At 42.9% G+C, this 25,715-nt stretch overlaps 1 protein-coding gene across 14 annotated transcripts in view; it reads left to right on the top strand.

The window, feature by feature from the left end:
- Nucleotides 1-25,715, top strand: part of NCKAP5 (NCK associated protein 5) — a 1,249,968-nt gene that overhangs the window by 88,162 nt on the left and 1,136,091 nt on the right. Inside the window, exon 1 of one of the 14 annotated variants that reach the window (XM_054699649.1) lies at nucleotides 18,626-18,647. The exons of 12 other annotated variants lie outside the window; for them this stretch is intronic. The gene's annotated coding sequence lies outside the window, so the exon portion shown is untranslated. Of the gene's footprint in view, nucleotides 1-18,625; nucleotides 18,648-20,021; nucleotides 20,097-25,715 lie in introns of those variants that run through there. One more of the 14 variants, XM_054699646.1, reaches the window with a different exon arrangement.

The raw sequence follows: 25,715 nt of genomic DNA, 5'->3' as shown, positions 1-25,715 counted from the left end.
TGGCATATAGAGAAAGGTCTTCAGGCAAGCCAGTAGCGGGCATGGAGTCTGGGAGGGTACAAGGCAGGAAGGGGCAAGAAAACAATGGATGCCAACATAGACACATTAATTCAGGCAAAGACCACCTAGAATAATAATATAGCTCTTTAGGTGAGTGGGGTGGGCAGTTTGAGCAGGGAACATTCACTCTTTTCAGGCTAAATCCAGGGATCTCAAGGCACTTCCCATGGTTGAGGTGTTTGAGTTGTTGCCGCATTCTGTGCCCAGGGACTGTGCATAGACACTCCAGTGCTAAGTGAGACGAGTTGACCAGAGCATCTGGGTGGCAGATGGAGACAGCATGCAGGCCCACAACTCTCACAGTTAAGATATTTTTGTGCCCGTTCTTGTCCTGATCATCACAAATGCCAGTCACATAGCAGAGCCAGATCAATATCTGTGTCTATGCAAGTATTACAATTGCTTTTAAGTCAGATCCAGTTTCTGGCTGAAGACAAACTTGTATTACATTTTCAGACTAGTGCAATGCATATAATCCAATCTGGCATCTTTTCTTTTAAAATAAGAGCGATATGAATTTCTAGTGTTAAGGAAGTGATTCAAGTAAGGGAGGTAGTACCCGCCCACCCCGACCCCAGCAAGGCATGGGCCACCTAGCCTGGGTGGGGGATGTGCAAGCGTTGGGTGGAAGCCATGACATGTTCCTCTCTCTCACATGCATCATTATAAGTCAAGCTCTCCATTCAGAGCATGCTTCATTTCCTGACCTCCCCAAGACTCCAAGGCCACCCAACTCCTTGGAATTTAGTTTTGGCACAAGGGAAGGAGAGAGTATCTCCCTCCCTCCTTGACTTCTTTATTCCCCCGGAGGCCTCAATTACTCATCAGGCTCCAGTTTCTATCTGCGGGATATAATTCAGAGAGGAATACAACCCTGATTGAAAAATGGCAGCATGTCACACGGTGCCTCTACCTGGCATGCTGCACATTGGAATCCCAAGTCTAGAAGTTAAGGTCTTCCACAGTCTTTCTCTGTGTGCCTTGGATTTTTTTATGCATGATTTGGTGCTTCAGAAGCTGCTAGTGATCACTGCTGGTTTCCTCTCCCCTTGCAGAATGTCCCTGTAGGGCTGGGTATATGCTACGATTCTGCCTGATTGTTGGCTTACTTGGTTCTCTGACATGATGGGGGAATCTGAAGCACTGGGTGCCTGGGACCCAGCCAGCTGTATAAAGCATGTCTTTTCATGCTGATGTTTTGACATATGGGAACTTGATGGCACTGGAGTGACTGCCCCTTCCAGGGCTGGTAAGTTTGTAGAGATAGTAAAGCACATACCATATGGGTGTGCACCCCTCCTAGGCAGAGTAATCCAGAGTCCACCCCACCCTTCTCTGGGCCTCTCTTCCCCTGCCCAGAGCCAGACAACTGAGATACTCTTTATATTCCAGAACCACTACAGTTATAAAGACTAGTCAGTCCTAGGCTCTTTGCCCTGCATTACCACCTTCTTGTCCTGGAAACCACCGTGAGGGCTCTTGCTTCTCCTCACTCCCTCTGCCTCCTGCTGACGCTGGTGCTTCTCTGTGTGGTCCTGCATCACATGCTGTGCCTCCCTCCTGTTTCTAGGGAAATGAGAACATAAAAAAATCTTCCTTGTGACAGTCATTTCCATGTCTGTATGTTTTACCTTACCTAATGAAAGCAAATCTGGGTTTAAAGCACCAGCCCCTCCTGCCCTGCATTGGGATTGACTCATCCCACATTTATGGTGACTCTTGACCTCTATGCCTTCCTTCCTTACAACTTGGAATTACCCTCCTCTACCCAAAGCTATGTAATTTTTATTATTACCTTGTTAGCTATCCCAGGGCCAATAACATCTGAAGATTAAGAATATGACTTCAGTGCTTACTTCAAACACTGCACCTGACCCACAGGTCAGTTTTTCTGAACTGGTGGCGTTATTTCTGTGGAATAGATTCCAGGAGTAAAATGGCTGGGCTGAGGGATATATATGCAGTTTATTTTGATTTACAAAATTTACATTTACAAAATTTACATTTCCACTGCAAAATTTGAAATGAACCGTTGCTTGGCAAGCCCCTGGGAATCTTGTTTTTCTCTGAATCAAATGCCCCAGAGTTCCAGGGTGACCCAGGAAGCCAGGCTGGTCTGCCATGGTGGGTACAGGTTCTCTGACCTGAGATTGTGGAGGCACATCCCTGGCAGCTGGGCCTGCGTGCCTCAGGTCACTCTGATTCAAAAGTTACTGCTTTTGAATGCATTCATCGGACTAGAGAAGAGAATCTCTCTTGCATGTGATTTCTGCTATATTTGCTTTCATGATTAGTTGGCTATCAAGGATTTTGTGGTCCCTGGGTTGATTCAGGGGACAAGGCCTTGTTGTTTACCTCTTAAGACCATACCAGTGATTTCCTCTCTCTGTGCTCTAGGTAAATTTTCCTTTAGAAAATTTGTTTTTAAGAAAACTATATAATTATTATTTTTATAAGGGAAAACTGAGCTTATCAAGGTAAAAAGTATTTCAGATTTCACTAATCAGAAATAACCATTACTAAAATTTTGGGTGGGTTATTTTCTAGCCTTTTTTATAAAAAAAAGATTATTTTTGGTTTGTAACCTGCATATTTCAACCTAAAACCATCATGTATGTGATTGTCTGTCAGTCCACTGGCTTACAGCACCTATTTCCATGGACACAATAAGTATTTTGTCACGCTTTCCGTTGTTTAACCAATCTCCTGCTGCTGGTTGGTTTTCCCAGATTTTTGCTATTGTAATAACTCCTACAATAAACAGCTTTGCACATATGTCTGTATAATTGTGCAATTATATTCTTAGGCAAAATGCCTAGAAATGAGATTACAGAATTAAAGCAGAGTCACTTTATTTTTTTTTTAGGGATTATGTGTTAAATTGCTCCAGAAAATGTGTACCAGTTTACTCTCTGCCAAGAGATAGTTGAGTAACTATTTCCCAAACAGTCCCCAAGAATTAAGAATTGTTCTTATTTTTCATGTTGGTCAATTTGATAAGTACATTTAATTTATTTACTAATAAGGGCAAAAAACCTCTATCCTCACTTCCAATGAACCCCTATACTTTATCATCTTACCATCAAATATGAACTAAAAACTTGGGGCAGAGAGACCCAACCCATATTTTTAGGATCCTGGGCAAGTCACTTAATACTCATTAAGTTTCTGTTTCCTCAGTTGTAAAGTGGGCATAATTTAAAATAAAAGTATTACTGGGTTGTAGAGAGTTAAGTGAACAATGTTGGGAAGTGTTGAGTCTGTGCTTGTGTAGGGTAGGTAAAAGGTTTCAGGCTTTTCTGCCCTCCCCCCATTAGGATAGATGAGGGAACCCTGTGGTCCTGAATGCATGCCTGATGGCGGGCACCTGGAGTGGGTACACCTGGGCTGAGAGACTGGACTTTGAAGGGCGGCATCACGGGGACGCCAGCAGCAGCGGAAGCCAAAAGAGAAGCCAAGAAAGAAGTAGCAGAAGCCAAGAGAGAAGCAGAGAACGCCGCAGAGCCCAGAAAGAGTAAAGACCTGCTGGGGGCTGGGAGGACTGCCAGCCTACTGGCCCCCCAGCACCCCTGCCTGCTGTGTACCGGGTAAATCCCAATAAAAGACCTGCAGAACCACTGGGGACTCTGACTCCTCCTTTACCCAGTCTGCTGGATCATAGAAAACCTGCACTGTGGCCATTCCTGCCCCTACAATTGGCGTTAATCGGCAGGATGATCCATGAAGATGGGTATGGAGCTCTCCGAAGACCTTGAGGGACTAAGGAGTAACAGACTGTGTGAGCCTGTGACAGCGCTGGAGGCGCCATGGCGGCAGAGAGGGTGGACGAGGTCCGGGAGCTACAGGACGAGACCTTGTGTGAAGGAGATGCCTGCGAGGCCCAGCCAATGACCCCTGAGACAGCAAGAATCATCAGCGAAGAGGGGACTATGATTCGGAGCTCGCCAGTGCTGATACAGGGAGAGGCCAACGGACTTGGACTAATAGACTTGGACTGATGGACTTGGACTAATGGAGTTGGACTGACAATCCCGCCAGAAGGTGGAGGACCTTGCAGGTTGATATGTTTTGGGACCCTGGGGGTGGAACAGTTTCGTTTGCCAACCCCAGGAGATGGGACTCTGGGGGTGGCCAGTGGGCCTTGATGGCCAAAAGCAGCCTGCGTATGCCCAGAAGCTAGGCGAAGGAGAAAAGCCGGTTGAGAAGGCAAAAGCTGGTGCTGATGCTAAGTTGAGAAGCCCTGAGTGGCTGTTAAGCAGCCTGAGTATGCTGAAGACCTGTGAGTCTCTTAAAATCACCTGGGGGTGATGCCCTGCTCATTCTTGAGTGAGGGTAAGGAGCTGAGGAACCCGTCCTTGGGGGACGGGTGGGGAACGTGGCTTGGGGTGGAGCCCAAGCCCAATGTAGAGTTTGGATCCCCGACCCATGTTCTTGTGTGGTGGGTTGGCCTGAGAGCAGGGGTCTGCGAGTCGCGTTGGTGGCTATGAAGGCCGAATGTTGGAGCGACTGCCGACAGAAACCCTGAGGATTGGCGATTACCCCCAACAGTATAGAATCACCAATCCCAGAGTGAGTGCATCCTGGGGGTGGATGCGGTGTGTGGCTTGTAGCCAAGACTATAGCCAAAGAAGGCCAGGAAGCCTGACGGCTCCTGGTGTGTTACAGTAGATGCCGTGAGTGATTCCCCTCCCTTGTATGAGCATTGCCTTTGGCAGCAGATTTGGTGGCTCATCTGCTGGTGCCAATAATTGTCTTTTGCCACTAGGTTGGGGCCTGCCTGGACTTATTTGTGTTCTGTTGTATTTTGTTGTTATATTGTGATGTATTTGCTTTTTGGGCCATGGCTGCATTGTTTATGTTTGCTAAGAAAATTGTGTATATATAGGTTGTATGGCAGAAAACCCTGAGGAGGTGGACTGTGGGGTGAGGTAAAAGGTATCAGGTTTTTCTGCCCTCCCGCCATTAGGATAGATGGGGGAACCCTGTGGTCCTGAATGCATGCCTGATGGTGGGCACCTGAAGTGGGTGCACCTGTGCTGAGAGACTGGACTTTGAAGGGCGGCGTCACGGGGATGCCAGCAGCAGCAGAAGCCGAAAGAGAAGCTGAGAAAGAAGTAGCAGAAGCCACGAGAGAAGCAGAGAACGCTGGAGAGCCCAGAAAGAGAAAAGACCTGCTGGGGGCTGGGATGCCTGCCAGCCTACTGGCCCCCCAGCACCCCTGCCTGCCATATGCCTGGTAATCCCAATAAAAACCTGCAAAACCACTGGGGACTCTGACTCCTCCTTTACCCAGTGTAGGGTAAAGAAAATATCAGGCTTTTCTGCCCTTTCGCCATCAGGATAGATGATGGATCCTTGTCCTGAATGCATGCCTGATGGCGGGCACCTGGAATAGGGTGTGGGCATAGGAAGATGGGATTCAGCTGAGTTAAGACTGGGCTTTTAAGGGCGGCGTCACGGGGACGCCAGCAGCAGCAGCGGCAGCGGCAGCAGCCGCCGAGAAGCAGCAGAACAAATGCTAGAGAGCCCAGATAGAGTGAAGACTTGCTGGGGGCTGGGAGGCCTGCCAGCCTCCCAGCCCCCCAGCCAGCACCCCTGCCTGCCATATGCCTGGTGAACCCCAAATAAAAAACCTGCAAAACTACTGAGGACTCTGGCTCCTCCTTTACCCGGTCTGCATGGGATCAGAAGACCTGCACTGTGCCTGTGGCCTGTCCGGCCTCTACACCCAGTCTGCTGGATCATAGAGAACCTGCCCCGTGGCCATTCCTGCCCCTACAGCTTGTGTAGGGTAAGGAAAAATGTCAGGCTTTTCTGCCCTCCCGGCATTAGGACAGATGATGGATCCCTGCAGTCGTGAATGCATGCCTGATGGCGGGCCCCTGGAATAGGGTGTGGGCATAGGTAGATGGGATTCACCTGGGCTGAGACTGGGCTTTTAAGGGCGGCATCACGGGGATGCCAGTAGAAGCAGAGAAGCAGCAGCAGAAGCCAAAGAGAAGCCGAAAGAGAAGAAGCCCGAAGCAGAAGCAGAGAACGCCAAACAGCCCAGATAGAGTGAAGATTTGCTGGGGGCTGGGAGGACTGCCAGCCTCCCAGCCCCCCAGCACCCCTGCCTGCCACGTACCCGCTGAACCCCAATAAAAACCTGCAAAACCACTGAGGACTCTGACTCCTTCTTTACCCGGTCTGCATGGGATCAGAAAACCTGCTCAGTGGCCATTCCTGCCCTTACAGCTTGTCTGTGCACTTTTTAGTCTTTTTCACTTTAGCACTTTTCAGGTCTTTTTAGGGTGCCCTTGTAGGGTAGGTAAAATGTATCAGGCTTTTCTGCCCTCCTGCCATTAGGATGGATGATGGAACCCTGTGGTCCCAAATGCATGCCTGATGGCGGGCACCTGGAGTAGGGTGTGGGCGTGCGTAGGTGGGTACACCTGGGCTAAGAGATCTGTTTATAGGGTGGCGCAGCCAAGTGTGGTGTGGTGGTGCGGTATCGAGGGTGGAGAGTGCAGTGGAGTGTACGGAGGAGTTCGCGACTACAAACAACGGTGAAGAGCATGTGGCTGCTAGAACCGTGGATAAACCTACCCGGAATGGGTTGGTTGTGTTACAGCCCTCAAATGTCCCATGGTCTGTCTTTTGCTTTAAGAAAAATCCAACTCAGGGCAGGCTCTGATTCCCTGCATTCAGAGATTCTGCTGCTCTTCAGAGACATCAGGAGTTTACTATCTTCTGGACTATTTTCCTTTTCAGCTCCCCTGGGTTGGAGCTCCTCACAGAGGAGCTTCTGCCTGCACTAAGACTAACTTCAGGACACCCCTTTGGACCCCTCAGGATCCAGTCTGAAAGTGAGCTTGGCTTTCATGGCCCCTGCTCCACCCTGGTCTCTCCCTTTCCACTGGCCACACTGTGAGGCCTCATCTTGACCTCAGACCTTAATTTTTGACTCAGTTTGCTTGAAAACTTTGATCTTCATTGTTAGTCATCTCTAACTCATAAAGATCCATTGAAAAGATATGTGTATATCAGAAATGTTAAAATGGGGGGACACATGCTTCTAGAATTGATGTTTGTTATTGGTTTGGGAAATCCTTGCCAGTAGGAACTCTGCACTACTCGTTAGTATGCGAACAGCTCTGAGCCTAACTTGGAGTGAGTTCCCTTCCCCAGACTTACTCCAAACAGCAAACCCTTTCTGCAAAGCTCTTGCTGCTTTCTTTGAACTTATATTCAATGGATTGTATGCTTTCTTCATTGAATTTAGTTCTGTGATGTGAAACTTTGTAGAGAGATTTCTAGTAAAAATGCTTAAAGAAATGTCACATTTAGCTCCAGATTTGCATAAGTGCTGCAGGGAGCTTGGACACTCCATGCCTGCTCCCTGGGGCTGATTTGCATAGAAGGCCATAAGCTTTGGGGATAGTGCTGCTAGTATTCCCTTCTGTACTTGCCAGAAGGGGTGATGTAAATGGTATTATGATTACCATGCCCACCATGAACTGAAATCTTCCTACCCTACCCTCCTCCTAAAACCATGACTGTGCCGCTCAATGACAGCCCCATTCCTTTGCCTTGTAGAGGAACAAATCCAGTAATTTCTGCTTTAGCCCTCCCTATAGGATTAAGCTGAGGCTGAGATTTTGCCTCAGATTGCAACCTTCCCTGATTGCTTCTCCTTCTGTATTTTTTCCTCTATTCCTTTAGCAGGTTTTCTAGGGGCTCTTCCTTAATAAATCATGGTGTAAAGGCAGGAATGGCCACAGTGCAGATTTTCTGATCCCATGCAGACCGGGTAAAGGAGGAGTCAGAGTCCTCAGTGGTTTTTTGCAGGTCTTTTATTGGGGTTCACCAGGCATATGGCAGGCAGGGGTGCTGGGGGGCCGGGAGGCTGGCAGGCCTCCCAGCCCCCAGCAAATCCTCACTCTATCTGGGCTCTCTGGTGATTTCGGCTTCTCTTCAGCTTCTGCTGCTGCTTTCTCTGCTTCTGGCGTCCCTGTGATGCCGCCCTTAAAAGCACAGTCTTAGCACAGGTGTACCCACTTCAGGTGCCCGCCATCAGGCATGCATTCAGGATCACAGGGTTCCCTCATCTATCCTGATGGCAGGAGGGCAGAAAAGCCTGATACCTTTTACCTTACCCTACACATGGGCACATGAATTTTTGTCTTAGAGCCTGCCTCTGCTAGATAGCCACTTAAAAAAAATAAAAACACCCCTAAATATTATAAACATTCAGTTTACATTTCAAAAGATTTCTCCAGTGTTTCATTATTTCATTTGACACTTTGCTTCAAGGTCCAGATATGGTCCATACATACCAATAGGGTAGCTTTTAAAATCCCTTTTAATCTTCAGGTCCCCTTTCTCTCATTTCCCATTTCTCATGCATTTTTTTCCTTTGGTCTGTCTATCTGTTTTGTTTTTGAAAACCAGGCTGTTTTGAGAGTTTTCCACAGTCTGGATTTGTATGCTGGCATTTTCTTGGTTGTATTTAACATGATCCTCTGTCCTTGTTTTTTCTGTAAATAACAAAAGGTAGGATAATATTCATATTTTATTTTTTTGGCAAGACTCCAGAGGTGTGTTCTTCCACCATCAGTTGCCTGATTTCTGGTTGTTTTTCTTTTTGTGATATTGGCATCTATTGATATTCAATTTTCAGATACATTAATTCACTGGAGGTTGCCAAATGGTAATATTGCGATATTCAGATTTAATTATTTCTTTCTTACTAGCTTGAATATTCTAAGAAACTGCCCCTTGTCAATGATTTGGACTCCTTGAAGTACAATTTGCATAATTCAAAGAAGAAATATTTGACCTTTTTTTCCCCTTTATTTACCTATTTTCAAAAAAATGAGTTGACTCCCTAGCATCCTTGAAAGTTTCCTAATCTAACTAGGTTTCTGTTTTTATCATGGTGAGCTCAGGGACTTATCCAAATATCATTTTTTTCAATGCAGTGCTGTTATATGGATTTTTAAATGTAAATGTTATGCTACTATTTATTTTACTTTGTAAAAAAGCAAAAATTGGTTTAAAAACTTTGAAGTATGTCTTACAGACATCCTCATACTTATCAAAATCTACCTCATTCTTTGCTTACATTAAACCCTTCCTTACTAGGTTAAGCCTTTGTGTAACTTATTTCCTGTGGTCTTTCAGACAACTCTGTGGTGGAAATTTGGAATTCTCATTTTTTTTTTATGAAGAAATGGCGCCACCAATATCACCCTGGATTTGAGCCCTGCTCAGCTGGACTTCAGAACTTTGCTCTTGACCACTGAGTCTCTTGTTGGGCCAATTGGAGCTACTCTTCTGTTTCCAGGGAGTTGCCCATTAGGTCCCTATCTTGTTGAAGGCCAAACTTCTGTGCTCTGAGCCAAACCTCCAGTCTTAGGAATCCACCTCTAATCAATTATCTCTCTTGTATACACACTTCCTCTCAAGGGAACATTTCTCTCAGCACTAAAACAGGCTTGAGTCTTCTGTATCTTAGGAAGAAAAAGTAACCTTCCCCTTGATCCATGTGCCCTTTGAGTCATGACCCATCTCTTCTCCACAGCTGCTGTTTATTTGATGATATCAGAAGAGGACTGACTCTGTGTGTGTCCCTGTATGACCTTTGGGCCTTTGTACCTGCCAGAAGGGACTGTATCAGCCCACCCACTTTGGTTAGCCCTGTCTGTAGAATCCTCATAGACCACCCTACTTGACTCTTATAGGTCAATCCTGACAGCAGGTAAATATTGAAAAGTCAAACAAGACCTTTGTGCTCCAAGCTTGTAGATGTTGGGAAAGTAAAAATTATAGGAGAAAAGTGTTGATTTGTAGAGGGTATTCGCTTCATAGCAGGAAATATCTCTATTCAGGTTATAAATAGTCCTTTTTCTTCAGGATTCTTCCTTGACATGCTCAATCTTCATTAATATTTCTCCATTTGTACAACCAGTGTCAGTTCTTGGCATATTATGGTTTGCATAATTAGCTATGTTTGAAGAGATACATTTGTAAAATCTTTGAGGGTTGGTTTGTCTTCTTGTGAATGATTTCCTCATAATTACCTAACTCACTATTTATCCTGCATTTGGTAGCCACTTAGTAGTTATTGGGTAATAATCTAATTCATTGATTACTATCCTTTGGGGACAAATATAGTAATAGATAACCCAATAACACAGGCTTCAGATCTAGCTACTGATATAAAAAATCAAACTGACAATGTCCCTGAGTGAATTCTTATTAGGTTACCCCGCAAGCCTATTTCTGACACCGTGATGGTCTGAGATCACTTTCTTGGAATTTTCTGGTATTTACATATTCAGAGAATATCACTATTCCCATTGCAGCTGAGTTGTGCCCGACCTTTTACTATTAAGTAATAGGGCTGGAGAGAGCATATCAGCAGTGGGTGGGATAGCTTTTGCCTTTAAGACTCCCTTTTACCTCTTGGGAATTTATTTTCTTTGGGAAACCACCTTATGCCCATGATAAATTCATCTAGTTTGGCCTGACTTTCCCACTTTCTGCCCTAGTTTCTGGGGCGGGAACATAACCCAAGTCAGGTAAATGTGGTTCAACTTTTTGTGGCATGACCAAGAAAGAGGAATTCCCTTCCTGCTGGATTTTGATTTTGGAGAGTGTAAGACTGGAACCAATAGGCTGCAATGAAAAGAAAATTTCCTTCCTGATAGTAATGTTAACTCAGAGTAGGGTAGAGTGGAGAAATCAAGACAGATCTAGGCCTAATGACATTGTTTCTTGATGCATTATTTCTGACGCTTGACCACCCACTGGGTTGATGGTTATGTGAGTCAATTGGTTCCTCATTTTTCCCATATCAGTCTGTTTAAATTTTCTATCAGTTTGAACCTAAATAGCACTAACTCATGAGACATCTCCCTCTTTCAAGTTAGATTGCTAGAGGAGTATAGTGTTTTCAGGGAAGGAGCTCTGTTAACTTTTATTTTGTCTGTGGGTCTCCAGCTTTCCTCAATACATGAATAATATTCAGCATGGAAGGGTAGACAAATCAAGGCAATAGGTCCATGTTGTATGAGAACTTCCTTCCCCATCCAAGGAAGGTTTTATTGCTGGGTATGCCAGTTTTGAACATATTTGGTCTTAAGTAATAGAAAAATCCAACAATAGATAACAGGCTGTTACAGCCCAAATGAGGGTGTAGTTTTGTCATATAACAAGGAGTCTGGAGATAGGTTCATATTGGTGCAGATGAAGAGAGTAATAATGTCTACTTCTCTCCCAACCCCCTTGATCTTGCTTGACCTTCTTTCTTCATACTCTTCCCTCATGGTCATGAAGTAGTTACTGCCATTCCAGATATTATATTCATATTTAAAGAAGAATGATAGTGGAAAAGGAAGAATGGTATCATTTCCATCTCTCCCTTTAATTTGAAAAGTGTAAGCTCCCTGAATCTTCATGCAGATTTTTGTTCATATCTTATTGGCCAGAACTCAGCTATGTGATCACTTCTACCTCCAAGGAAGGTTAGGGAAACAAATGTTCAACTAATCATATTGATACTCTCACCAGTATCTGGGTTCTTCGACAAGAAAGTGGTCAGGAGTAGATCTTAGTTATTCAATGAAAATATGCCTGTTCTCCCCTCGACTCCCTTAGCATGAATTCTTTGCAGAACCCAGAGTTCTCAGGTTCTCAGAGTTCTTGCAGAAAGGCTTTCAGTGGCCTCCCTTGCCAGATTTTCTGACCTGTCTGTGTCAGCTTAAAGACTCCTCTCTCCATATTTGACATAAGTGGGTTGGTTTTTTTTTTTTTAAAGTGGGCTGATTTGACAAGCACAAAAGTGAAATTAGAAATATTAATATCCTGTGTAAAACACCAGTATTTCTCTGTGCAAAGAGGATAAATAAATATAACTGTAGATAGGGCTATGATATTAAAAGATATAAAGCATCCATACAATATCTAGCACATACCTGGCATCGAGTGAATATTAATTCCCATCTCCCTCTCTCTTTTCCTGTTGTGTCTCTTTGCTTTCCTCTTCCCCTCTACTATCAGTAGAACATGTGCAATGCGTATTGGGCATTTCAACTCTTCGGTTCATGACCTAGAATGGTCAGAGAGGGGCCTTGAAGAACATACACCAGTGCCCAATACCCAAAGGAAGCCAGAAATATCACATATTTAATTTAATTCAATTCACAAGTTGATCAGCCAGAGAACTTAAATCTGTAGCAAACCAGACTCAATTAGTTTGGTATTTGCTTCATGGATCTGCTTGTTATCCTGTAATAACATAGTCGATGCTATCCATTGGTGAAACGGGTATCGTGAAAAGTAAGAAAGATCTTCTTCTGTGAGAGGAAGAGGATTTCAATTAATCCATCTGGCATGGACAGGGGTCCCACAAGATGCTCAACACTTGGGTGGTCAACCATTCTCAACACTCATGAGGCCATACATTTCAGAAGAGAGATTATCCTAATTTACCGCAGTAAAATCCATCCCTTGTGGAATAGGGAAGATGGCCATCTATGACAGATCCATCATTTAATTAATGAAGAAATACATACTAGTTACAGATCTAATGATGGAAAGACCAAAGGAGAGTCCTGTAATGAAGTTTAAGGAAATTGTTTGATAAGATCAATGGAAAGGACCTCTCGTCTCTATTTTCTCCTTATTGAGAGATCATACGCTGAAGTAGAAAGAACAATCAACTACAAGTCTACAATATGGCTTTGAATTTTGATTCCACCTTCAACTAACTGATCCTTGGTAAATTGTTAATTTCTTTAATCCTCCATCCTTCCTGGTGAAATGGATGTTGTAAAAAGTAAAAAAGAAAACTCCTGAGAGGAATTGGCATACAGCGAGATTTCAATTAATGCATGTTTCTTCTTCTCCCAAAACAATGAGGACCTGTCATGGGCCAGGCATTTTTTTATACATTAGGGCATTAGTTTTCACAGCAAAATGCTAAAATGTAGGTAGAATCCTATTATAGAAAAGAACACTGAAGACCTTGAAAGACTAAGTAACCTGTCCCAAATTACAAATGAGGTAAGTGGTGGAGGTCAAATTTATAGTCCAGTTTATTTTATTCCAGATCATTCTATTTACTTTCATATAACTTACTGGATATTTTTAATATTCCTGGTATAAAAAAACTACTTTACCTGACCCATTTTCATTTGATAGGAAGTAAAATCTTAAACTAAATTAAAAATATTAATAGGCACCAAGAAGTTAGGTCAAGAGATTAAACCATCAATTGATGAATTTGGTCTGTGGTTGTGGGTAGTATTGTAAACCTACCCTGCCCAGAGAGGTATCCTGTGTATGAATGAATCTGCACAGCCTCCCTGGCCCACAGGAATTTTTTAGGAATCCATTCCTTTCCAAGCCTCTTTCCTTCAGACCCCTGGCACATGGCCCACCCTCCCATTATGAAGTCCTAGCACAGAATGAAACTTATTTTTTCTCTCCCATACTCTCTCCTTCAAAACAACATAAAATTCCTTTTGATTGAAAAAAGTGCTATTCCAATGGCGAATTACTTCAATAAACTATGTAAACATAGGAAAACCCCCAGAGCTTTGGTGGACACTGTCTCTACTGCAACATAGAGAATGCTGGTCTCGGGCCTCTGGTCTCCTTCTTAGGTGTGCTCTCTGATGCCGCCTTGGGAACATTCAACGTGGTCTACATTCATTAAGTTCTTCCTTTTCCTCTTTTCTGGGAGATACCCTTTCCCATCTCCACTGAGATCAGAACAGCATGGGGTGCTAAAGCCTAGACAGGCCTGGTTTGAATGTTCACTCTATCACTTGGACACCTCTTCCCTCTGGGTCTTGGATTCCTTCTCCAAATGTGGGTGAGAGTGGCGTTTCTTGGTGGAGTTGTCATGAAGATCAGAGAAGGGCAGGTGAATGCATTCAGCACAGCAACAGACATCTAGTGAGCAATGACTAAGTGTTTGCTAGCAATGATAACCACCATCCTGTGAGACAATCCACGTGCACAGCTCCTGCATTTTCAATGCATTTTTTTTTTTTTTTTTTTTTTTTTGCTGGAAGATGACATAAAAAGAGAAGCAGCCAACCCATACCCCAAAGTTCAGAATCAATCATTGTTCTGATTCTTTAAGACAAAGGGAAAGAAGAATTATTCTCAAAAGGATCAATCATTTCATTCATGGAAAAAAAAAAAAAACACTAGTCAGAGATATAATGATTGAAGGATTGAAGGAGAGTCCTGTGAAGAGACTTGAGGACATAATATATTGCCACAGTGTCATTGGGTAGATAATTTTTTTTTTTAAGGAAGTCATCAGACGATGGAGTGAAAGATTTGTCTGGGTTTTTCCTCTGCCTTCCTTTGATCTGAGATCAATGGGATTGCTCTTTGAAGAGTGGGTTTCCGATGTTGCTGATGAGTTGCAGGTGGCTTACCGAGCATTCATCTGAGCATTTATCATTCTCCATTACATATTTTGTCAACTCCAAAGTGGAAGTTTTCAAACTTTTTTGGCTGATTTATGAATGCAAAATGTGTCAGCTACATTCTAGGTCTTTATTTGGGGCCATAGGATAGCCCTGACTGCTTTAAGCATGAACCCATTCAGATATCTATCAAAACATTGAGGATTACTAATGGGACTATGTCTACAGACCACCCCCGAGGTCACCCAAACACCGAGCTCATCATTTACAAATGAACAGCTGTGCTCTCTACACAAAGTGACTGTGTGGGCGTGGACAAAAAAGCATAAATTTTCAAAATGTCCCTGGTGAGTGGGATGCTATTTTTGTGATTCATGTAGACAATTCAGAGCATGACTTTTTCCATATTTGTCATACATGTTGGGATGAAAGAATCAAGGAAAATCCATGCAGTTCTTTTTATTTTTTTGGTAGGAATCTTAGATGCCACTTGAATTAGATAATGCTCAAGTGCTGGACTTGATTTTTTGGGGATAATTCTTTGAGTAAATTATTCCAAAGGGAGAAGAAATGAGGGGTGTACAGACTGGGTGAAAGGCATCGTTTGTTTGGTAAAAATGGAATTAGACTGGTGGAGATCGTAGTGTTGTGTGTGTATGTTATGCTATAATGCTGAATATTAAAGTCTATGTAAAGTTATAAACCAGTGTTACTTCAGTAAAAATGTTTTAAAATTTCAGCTACTTTAAGTATTCACTTAAGATTTTTTTAGATTAAAATTCTTTTATATTTTCCCAATTCAAAATTTCCATATATTCTGAGCCCAAATTAGTATTTATTGGATTGCCATCCACTGCTAATTCTTTTGGGACCAGTTTGACAGAACTTTCTGTGATGATGCCCACTTTCTACCTTCTCCAATACAGAGCAACTAGCAGAGTGAGGAACTGGGTCTTTTATTTTATTAATTTTAATTAATTAGAATTTCAATTTCAATAGCCCATGTGGTTAGTAGCTACCTTATTGGACAGAGTAGGTTTGGACTAGTCTGTGGGAGAGATGTCAAGGGACCATGGTTTTCTGAGCTTGGCTGAGGTGACATGAAGACCCTCCTCACCTCCTCTCCAGGTTATAGAAGCATGTTTCAGTGTGTCCATTGGTTGCTGTCTTTCTAGCTCCCGCAAGTCTAGAAACCACAAAGTCTGGACTCAGTTCTGAGTACTGAAAGTTGTCATCTGTGCTCCCTTTCTGGTATACGGTGTGTGTTACCCTGCTTATCTAGCTTTCACCTTATAGGTCAACCTTCTCTGTCCCTCTAGACTGTAGGGGTATAGCACCATCGTGCTCCTTAAAGGTTTTACCCCAGCACAGAGAGAAGAACCAACCCAGAAACATAGCAGAAGGACCACAAACTAGGGTTGTGAAAGTCATCCCAAACTCACCCTCTTCTGCTCTATAACCTCCTCCTCCTCTCCTCTCCTCTCCACTTCACTTTACTTCCTCTTTCTTTCTCTATCATCCTATTTCTGCTGTTGATGTATTCTGGTTTTGGCCCTTCCACTCAGTAGTCACTCACCTCAGGCCCTTCCCACTCAGTCCTCACTCATCTTAGACCTATCTCTGCTTTCTGGTACCTTGTGAACCTCCCACAGTGCTTTGGGGATTCACCTCTTGGGGTTAAGCACAGGTGTTCTCCTGAGGTATGAGCCAGATTGGTTGGGTATGAACTGGGTTCCTGGGGGTCTGGAGTTGCCTGCCTCTGCTATTAGAGACAGGTAACCATTAAATACTTGTTGATTGCTTAATGATGACAAAAGCCTATTTTAAAGGGACATTTCTGTTTTGTTTTGTCTTGAATTGCTTTTCAGCTGTAAACCTCATGCAGTTGCTTTGAAAGAGCAAAACCAAAAACAAATGGCAACCTGGGGGTCTAAGCTGTCCATCCAATCTGTTTTCTCCTGTCACTTTTGACCTGCAGTGAGGCTGGTGAACCATCATATTCTCTATATCCAGCAATAGTGGAGCATTTGTGGGAAAGGCAAACCGTAAGAGAAATGATGCCATTCAGTAGTTTTTTGCGTGCAGGCAGGGTGGCTCCAATGCAGTGAGATTTTCCACTGTGAAGGGCTAGGAAGGAAGTACACAGACATGAAAAAAAGCAGCTTTGCCAGGTTGGAAGGGTGAGTGGTATCCTGTGGCTGGATTTTATCAGGGCATGTGAGCAGATGGTAAATGCTTTGAAATAGATGGAAAAGTGCTATCAGAGACTTCCTGGGGCAATTCTAAATTAGGGAGGAAACTTTTATGAAATTTGGGCAGCATTCAATCTTTTCTGTGCATGGAGCACTCAGTTGAAAGGCACTAGAAATACAAAATAAATATGTGTACACATACATAAAGATGTATGTGCTCCTATAGATATGGAGCCGAGTAATGAATTACTCTTATCATACTCAGCTGTGCAGCCTGTTATTGATGTGATTTCCCTTGTGAGGTTCCTTCTATAGGAGTTGGGGAGCACCGGGAAGGACCTAAGTTAGTACAATCTTAGCAAAGTCAGTGGCTTGAATAGTCTCTCTAGAAGGCTTTGTTTCTTTGGAGTAAATGTTGCTTTTCCTAGCTTTGTTCCTCCCTACCTCCTTCCTTTCCCTTGACAACAAGACCCCTGGTGTGTGGAGGGAGAGGGGCAGATTAGGTGACCTAAGGGCAGAAGAGGGAAGACAGGGACCTTTGTACACATACAGGTATGTTCTGGGGGTCCCCTGGCCTCTGCTTGAGTGATGCACAACTGGATGTGTGGAACTGGTGCCACTGATGAGGAACTGGTGGGGTTTTCATTGCCTCCCACATTTTGTGTTCTGTTTCAAAGTTCCCACCCATTTCCAACTAGGTTTGCAGCACCTGCAGGTCCCCCAACTAGGCTCTCTGGGGCCCTGCATGCCATGTAATGTAGAACATACAAGGCAAATTTCTGCTGCCAGTACAAGGATATCCTCCACCCCATTCCCCAAACAAAGGTGCAAGGGGATGTGAAGGGTGTATTAGTGTGCTAGGTCTACCATAAGAAAACTCCAGAGAACAGAGGTTGATTTCTTTAGAGCTCTGAAAGTCCAGTCCAAGAATAATAGGTCTGCAAAATCATTTCTTGTGTGGAGGCCTTTGTCCTTAGCTTGCATATGACCATTGTTTCACTGTATCCTCCTGTGACCAGTTCCCTGTGTATGCACATCCCTGTTGTTTTTTAAGAACCCAGTCTTAATAAGTTAGGCCCCACCCTAAGGTCCCATCTCCAAATACACTGGAGGTCACAGTTTCAGCATATGAATTTTGGGGAGGACACCGTTCAGTCCGTGACAGCGAGACTTTCTTTATAGGCTTGTGGGTTTCTTCAGCTACTGTATGGAAGCTGCATTGGCTGCCCTGTCTTGCTCATTCCTTCTCCATATCTATCTTCTTGGAAGTTTCTAATTTTCTTTTGCCTCTTCTAGAGAAGCACACAAAAAATGAAGACCTCACTATCCTTGTTTCTCTTCTTCCACCTTCCTGTAACCATTGAAGAAATTCTGTCTTTCGGGTCTCTCAGCCTTCATTCCTGGTATGCTAAGCAAAAATCTGGATGCTCCTTTCTGAATATTGCTGGACTTTCAAGCATCTTGTCAATCCCAGATCTATTGGGACTGTGCTCTGTTAGGAACTGATCCTCCCTGAACCACCAAGACCCAATGGCTGGAAGTTCCAGAAACAAAGAAAGTCACAGAATAAAAAATATATTTGAAATTATTTAAAAGGGCTCCTCCATGTTATATTTATTCATAAACACATGACACCTTCAATGCTCTCTTTTTTGCTTCTCTGAAATTTGAGGGAATTTTTTGTGTGAATGTTAACAGGCATCAGTATGAGAATATAATTAGTTATATTTTAATAATGAAAGACTGTCATATTCAATAATTATAATATTCCAAATCCTGAGTTTAAAGGTTTAGTTAAATTGCTTATGGGCCCTCATCTTCCTTCAGGGTCTTCCCAGAGAGCTGACACCGTTGGGCAGGCAGCTTCTGTGGCTGGTACAAATCTTGAGGGGACACGGTGAGTAGCTCAGTACTGCCCAGCTCCTGTCCTCTTCCTGCTACACATGCTGTTCTCAGAGTCCAGGTGAACCGATACCTCCAAATTCTGACTTGATACTTAAAAAGAAATGTGTATTTTAAATAGTCACAGATTCACATGTTCTAAAATGCAAAACAATAACAGTGACAGTGAAAGCCTTTCTTCCACTCAGCCTCCCCCCCACCAACCTCATCCTCCCGCCATGTCCCTAGTAGATGACTATGTTTATTATTTATTAGTATGTGTATGTGGTGGGGGAGGAGTTTAAAAACAAGTATGAATATAGATTTTTACCTTTCTTTTTTAAAAATTATTATTATTACTATTTTTAGATTTTTATTTATTTATTTATACAAGCACTGGGTACAGTCAGAAGCGCGGGAGGGTGAGAGAATTCACCAGAGCCAGAGCAGAGAGCAGAACAGGCAGAAGGACCAAAGTACACTGCTGAGGGAGCAGCGGGTGGCAGGAGAGGTCTGCGCGCCATGTGGGACCCTCACCAGGGGCCTGGGATCGAACCGGTGCTGCAGAGGCTGCGGGCAGCTTCGCAGCCCAGCGCTCAACCACTGCGCCACCAGGGGAGGCCCTGAATATTGATTTTTATCTTTCTTGCTTTCACATAGAGAAGATAATGTACTATGTATGTACTGTTCCATATCTTGTTCTTTTCACTTCATATTTGGGAAATACTCCCATATTAGTATTTAGAGAGCACTGAATTTTTCTTCTTTTTTTAAAAAATTGCTGTGTAGTATTCCATTCTTTGACTGCACCATAACCTGTTAGCTAGACTGCTTTTGGGAAATATTGGATTATTTCCAATCTTTTCTGGTATAAACAAAACTGCAGTGAGTAAACTTGTATACATACATCTATTTTTGTACCTGTAAAGGTCCATCTATGATAGGACAAATTCCAAGAAGTAGGATTGGTGAGCAAAGCATATATTTTTTGGTGGTTTTGCTAGCTATGGTCAAGTTGCCAGACTTGATACAATTGTTCATTTCTTAAATAGCTTTGATTGAGGGTCTTCAGTGTGACAGACAGGGAGCTGAGTCTGATGGAGGAAGCAGGGCAATCAGGGGCCTCAGCCTTCCCTGCCCCTGTGTGTCTGTCTGCACTGGATTCAGAGACCTCCATTTTTGGTTTTAAGGGTGAAAGTGCCCCCATGTGAGTAGGGTACAGAACCTTCAAAAGGAGGTTGCTGGCGTGAATCACCCAAGTTGAGGGAATTTACTCTAGACCTCCCTGTGCTGAGCCTTCACAGCTGTTTCTTTTCTGTTTATTTGCTTCTGATGGCTTTTGCCCTCGACTGCCCATCCATTCTGCTTGGGGTCTCCCGGGAACCATTCCAGCTGAATTCCTGCATCATTGTTCAACCCTGGTCTTTGCTTTTCCTCAGGGAGGGAGGTGGTCAGCCTTTAAGCCTGAACTTCTCAGGCAGGGAGGCCAGGAAGGAACCCAGAAAATGAAGTCTGAGCAACACACATCAGAGTAAGTTTCCTGACTATTGTTATTCTGAATTCTGACCTGTCTTATAATATTCTGGGCTTATCCTCAAAATCTTTGCTTTGGCACTAGGGTAAGGGTCTCAAATACTGACAAATATAGGGGCCATCTTCTATATACAAATATAGAAGTATATGAAGGTCCTGGGCAGGGATGCTTGGGGAGAGACAGAAAGAAAGGGGACACTTGAAGGCTCCAGTAAGTTGCTTTCATGTACAAATCCTCAGTCCAGTGAGCCATAACATCTGATCTTTTCAAGAGATGACTTAGACTTTTGTGTTAAGTTCAATGATAAAAAAATGTTGGCGACTAAGTCATATTCAAATAACATCATCACACATGATTAGAGCTCCAAGGATTCTAAATGGCACAACCAAGAGTAGGCTTTGGTCCATGGGCTGCCAGTTTGCACCCCCACTTCAGCTCAGTGTCTTGTTAGCTCAGTCATCACTTGTGATGACTCAGCCTTGCACTTCCTCGGCCTGGACACGGGGTGCTCAGCTGCCATTCTGACCCAAAGCTGTTGTGTGTCAATATTATTGGCTTGAAGTAGCTGTTCTCGGACAATTTGGTCTTCTATAAAATCTTGACTGATTTTGAAGTCATCAAATTACGATAAGGTTTGGTGAGTCCCAGTGCTGCCACCACCCCTCCCTTGGTCTGTTTGTATGGGACTTGAATCCTTCTCTGGGGAGGAGGAAGTGCTTCTCCCGTTGTCACCCATGAAAATACAGATTGCTTCTCATAGACAAAATCAACACTGTCTTACATGTCTCTGGTCATCTTCACATCTGCTTTCAGAGTCCAAAGCAGTGTCCTCTTGAATCCCTAGTAGTCTTGGTCCTTTCTAGAGCAGTCTTTTAAGGAACTCTTTGCCTGATCATATCTTCCTTTGTTCCTTTCTGGAGCAGCTTGTCATTTCTTCTGGGAGGTAGAACCCTGTAATGAAAAGAGCACATTGATCCTGCAGCCTGTGTTATCTTTCCAAGTCTCAGTTTTCTCAGCTGTAAAATGGGGTCAATAAAAATGCCCTCTCAATTTCACAGAGCAGCACTAAGGATCAGATTGCTCTAGGTGAAAATGCTTTGTGAACTGCAGAGTATTGCCAAGTGCTTATCGTTTTTTTTTCTTATTCTTATTTATTGCACAAGAGCATTTCAGCTATAAAAAAGGAAACATTAAGATATAAAAAGGGACCTGCAATCTCACTGTGCTAACCCATGCACAGTTATTATTTTTCCTATATTTTGTATTCTCTTCCAGCTCTTACCCACATAAAAACAATCAGAGGGTGATCCTGAGCTGAATCACTTCTCCCTTCAGGCTGCTCTCTGCCCTTCTGTTCTCCAACAGATGGGAGGGGAGCAGAACCACCCCGCCTCAGAGGATGCTGGGTGAATGATTTATCACTGAGTATTTTTAAATAGATAAGACATTTTATGCAGCATGAGCAGACTAATGCAGAATTCATCTAACACCAAACATATAAAATAGACAAAAATATAAGCACTCAAAAAAAAAAAAAAACAAGACTTCACAGTGATGCCTTATTTTTCACAGTATTTTATAGTTTTAATGGACTTGCACATGTATCATCTCATTCCATCGTTTTAACAGTGTGGGGAGGTAGATGGGATGAGCAGGTATATCTGTTACTGTTTTACAACCAAGAACAAGAAACCCAAAGGAGCTAAGTGACTGTCCAAGGTTATGTTTAGTTTGTGCTAGGGTGGACTTGTAAACCAGATCTAATGGATTCTTTTTATTCTTGTGTTCATTAATTCTTCATTATTATCTCTGTGCTCAGTGACTGTGCACTAGTACTTCGTTTTTATTAATCCTTTCATAGTATGTGTTACATAATGCTTAATAAATACTCACTGATCATTTGATTGATGAAGTAGGTTTGTAAACTACATGTCTGGTTGAATGTTATAGCAACTATAAGACACCACATACTACAACCCTTTCTAATAAACCCCCGTGAGCTACAAAATCTATTCTAATAATTCCTTTTATTAACTCCCAGTGAGCTATATAAAGCTTTTGCTAGGAAGATGTGGATCACAGACTGAGATCTAATAGCTCAATTGTTAGTACTTTGGTACCTAATTTGTATGTTGTCAAGTTTGCTACTGACTGATTTCTATTATTAGATGCAATCCTCATTGCATCTGTTGATGGTAGTTAGGACAGCTTTGAGACCCAGATGTGCCTGGACGTTTGGGGTCACTTTCCTCTTAAATATCCAAATGAGAGGGCTCAAGTCTCCCTCCTTGTGGTACAGGCTTGGTTAAATGAATTTCCAATGGTTTAATGAATTTCCAATGGTTTAATGGTTTAATGAATTTCCAGGGGGGACAAGCTTGTAGCTGGGGATGGCAAGATGATGAATTCTGCTCAGGGTCTATGAGAGGGAGGTATGTAGTCTTCTGGGCAGACTACACCACAGTTGTCTGCTTCAAGATGCTGCTGCCTGATTCCTAAGAGAGCTATACCTTCTCTCCTTGTTACCCTATTTGCAAACCTTTCCTGACCATTCTTCACTCATTCCAATTGCAGACTCTATTGAAAGTTTTAGAGAAAATGGAAGGTAATTGCACCATATGTAACAAACCACTTCAAATTCCATTCAGATTTTTTAAAAATAGAAATCTATTAAGCACTTTTCACCATGGGGAATTTCTTACTCATCTGCTGCCATATTATTGAACTTCTTGCTTCCTCCATGATCTCTATCGTTCCTTTCTCTCACTCCAGTGACTATCTTCCATTTTATTCTGGGTTTAACATTTTTCTCACTTTGATTTTCTGAAAAAATTCTTTCTCTGTATTTTTTTTTAACCTTTTTTCCCCAAACCATACTCCGGAGATTCTCATCTTTTATTTTCAAAAAACTCATTAAGGTATCTCCCTAGACTTGAATTCCCATTGATACAAAAGTGGCTGTTTCTGTTTTCTATGCTAAGTGCTATTTTTTTTCTTTCCTATTCAGGAATAATTATTTCCATTTTGCAGATGAGGAAACTGGAACTTTTAAGTCTTTAAATGGCTTGCACAGCTAGCAAGTGGTGATGTAAGACTTGGTTCCCTTCTAACCCCCCCACAAGAAACTGCAGTGTTAATAATGTTTGTTGTAATGCTATCGAAGCTTATCTTAATTTACTTTTCTCTATCAGTGATTAGTTCAAAGCACACTTTGCATTGGCTTTGCACTGCTCAGAATTCAAGGAGCAACAAATGTCATGGCTGCTGTTAACACAGCCCAGTCAGGCAGTTTATATTCCTTGTAAAAATAATTGTCTCATTAATCTTCACCTCAACCACCTAAACCTGTTGCCAAGGTCAAGCTGAAAATGCAGGTGAATTGCAAATATGTCATCATGCACACAGAACACAATCCCCTCGCCTCGTTTGAAGTGGTAGTGAGTGTTGAAAGGTCAGAAGCTGGAGATGAGGAAGATAGAGATCCATCTTCTGTGAATGTGCAAGGTGGACCAACTCTCTGTTATTCCAGAAACATCTTGTGCCTGTTAACTGGGCACAAATGGGCCTTCCCAGCAAGGGAGATTTGATTTCCTATGGAATTTAATTCTGCTAAATCTGCTCAGTGTTAAATTAAATGGTAAATTTTCACTCCCTTCCTAGGCAAACATATCTCTTTTTTAGTGTCCATCCTTTTATCAAAGAGGCAGTGACTTAAATGCAAGAGAATGCACACAGACAAGAGTTTCTGCTAAGTGCAGAAACTGTATCACTGGATAAAAACTGGGAAGGAATGTATCACAGCTGGTCATTGATTTATGAGCTACACTTAAGAGAAGGAAATGAAGAAAAGAGTCCTGGGAAGTTGCTTATACATTTTTAGGAAAGATGAAGCAGTATGTGTCTTTAATTTGGATTTCTTATTCAATGGTTATTTACTAGATCAGTACAGGCCTAGTGAATACAGGGGAAGCCCCAATGAAGACGGCACTGAGCTTCTTTTAAGGAGCTAATGGTAGATGTGTGGATGAGATATGACTGTCCAGATGTGATAATAGCAAAGTGCAGAGGTTGGGAGACCAGGTTGAGAGTAACTTGATGTGGAGTGTAAGAGAGAGGAGGAGAGAGGTAGAGGAACAAATGTGGCTTAAATTTTGAATCCACTGGAATGGAGGTGTTTTTGGAGTATCTAAGTAGAATGCTCAGGGGGAAAAATGGAGGAATTTAGAGGCAAAAATGTAAGTGGGGAGTCATGACGCCACCAAGTCGGGAAGCATTAAGAGTTGGTGCCAGCACCCAGGGTGTGGTGTGGGATGAGTGGGACCCTTAGAGCCTCATCATTGAAGAGAAGGATAGAAAAAGCAAAGCCCCCAAAGGAGACTGAGAAAGCAGGTCACTGAGTGGGAAGGAGAATGGCATGATGCTGTTGGTTTTTCTCTTGGTGGCCATGAGGACCTGCCAACTGGCTAACCTAGAAAGCCACAGACAGAGCTCATGAGCCAGGCAGAACTAGTGTGCTGAGGGGGCAGCCACTCACAGTTTGTCCAATAATCAAAGTCAGCTTGAGGGCTGTCAGCTTAGACCCCTGCTAAATCAGTTCATTAATTTTACAGATGAAGAAATTAATAATAACCATGGTTGTTCAGTAATTTACCTGATAACTCAGCTTGGTTATTGCCAAAACCCAGGGGAAGCATATTCCAATCCCCAACTCTCTCCCATATACCACACTGCTTCAGTGTTGAGCAGACATCTGTCACCTGCAAATTCTGGGGTATATTTTCAGAATTGTGGGTAGTTCAAGATGCTCATATATCTGTAAGCATAAAGTCATTAGAGCTCCCCCTCTGCACTTAAGAAATGATGGTTTTCACGCACTCATTTCTGTTTCTCTGTAAGCAGATAATATGTTTACTCATCTTCCAATTGATAAAGATGGTGTCCTTATTTCCCAGATTCAGAAAGCAATGAGGCAGAATCGTCCAGAGACTACCAGAAACCACAGCTAGAATTCGTCGATAATATGGGACTTCAAAATTAGAAAGTAACTGTCCAGCTTCATCAGCACTTTGGGGGGTATTTCTTATGAGCCTGGTGCTGTGCAAAAGTGATTTTAGTTTTAGTTTTTCATTTCTTTGACATGAATACCAAAGGTAAAGTGTGACTGGCTGTTTACTTGTATGGCAGAAATAATACCAAAGCTATGCTGTAGATTCTGAAGAACACCTTAAAACTCTCTTCATGAACCACAAATAGCTTAGGAGTAAATAACAAATGACTTTTCCTCAAAGTTTGTCCAGTGTAACTGGGCCGCATGCATCCTCTGAGCCTCTGAGCCGGGCAGAAGCCCAGAGCCTAGATCCCCTCCTGGAGAAAGATCAGTGGATGTAGTGAATTCCTTCAATCTCTCATGCTTTGGGTAACAAAGGTTCCATTGTGCATGTTTTTTTTTTTTTTTTAAACATGTAATTTCTTTTTATTTTATTTTATATATTTTTATATCATTTTTCATTTTTGCATAATGTATGCATTTTCATCTTGGTTATAGTCCCCATACAATTCCCACCCCCCCCTTGTTTCGATCCTACTCCCTCCCCTGTCTCCCCCCCCCCCCCCCGT

This window comes from Talpa occidentalis, unplaced genomic scaffold (genome assembly GCF_014898055.3).
Source record: "Talpa occidentalis isolate TD23 unplaced genomic scaffold, MPIMG_talOcc4v2.1 talOcc4.3, whole genome shotgun sequence".
NCBI lineage: Eukaryota > Metazoa > Chordata > Mammalia > Eulipotyphla > Talpidae > Talpa > Talpa occidentalis.
This window is presented reverse-complemented; position numbering and strand designations above follow the sequence as displayed.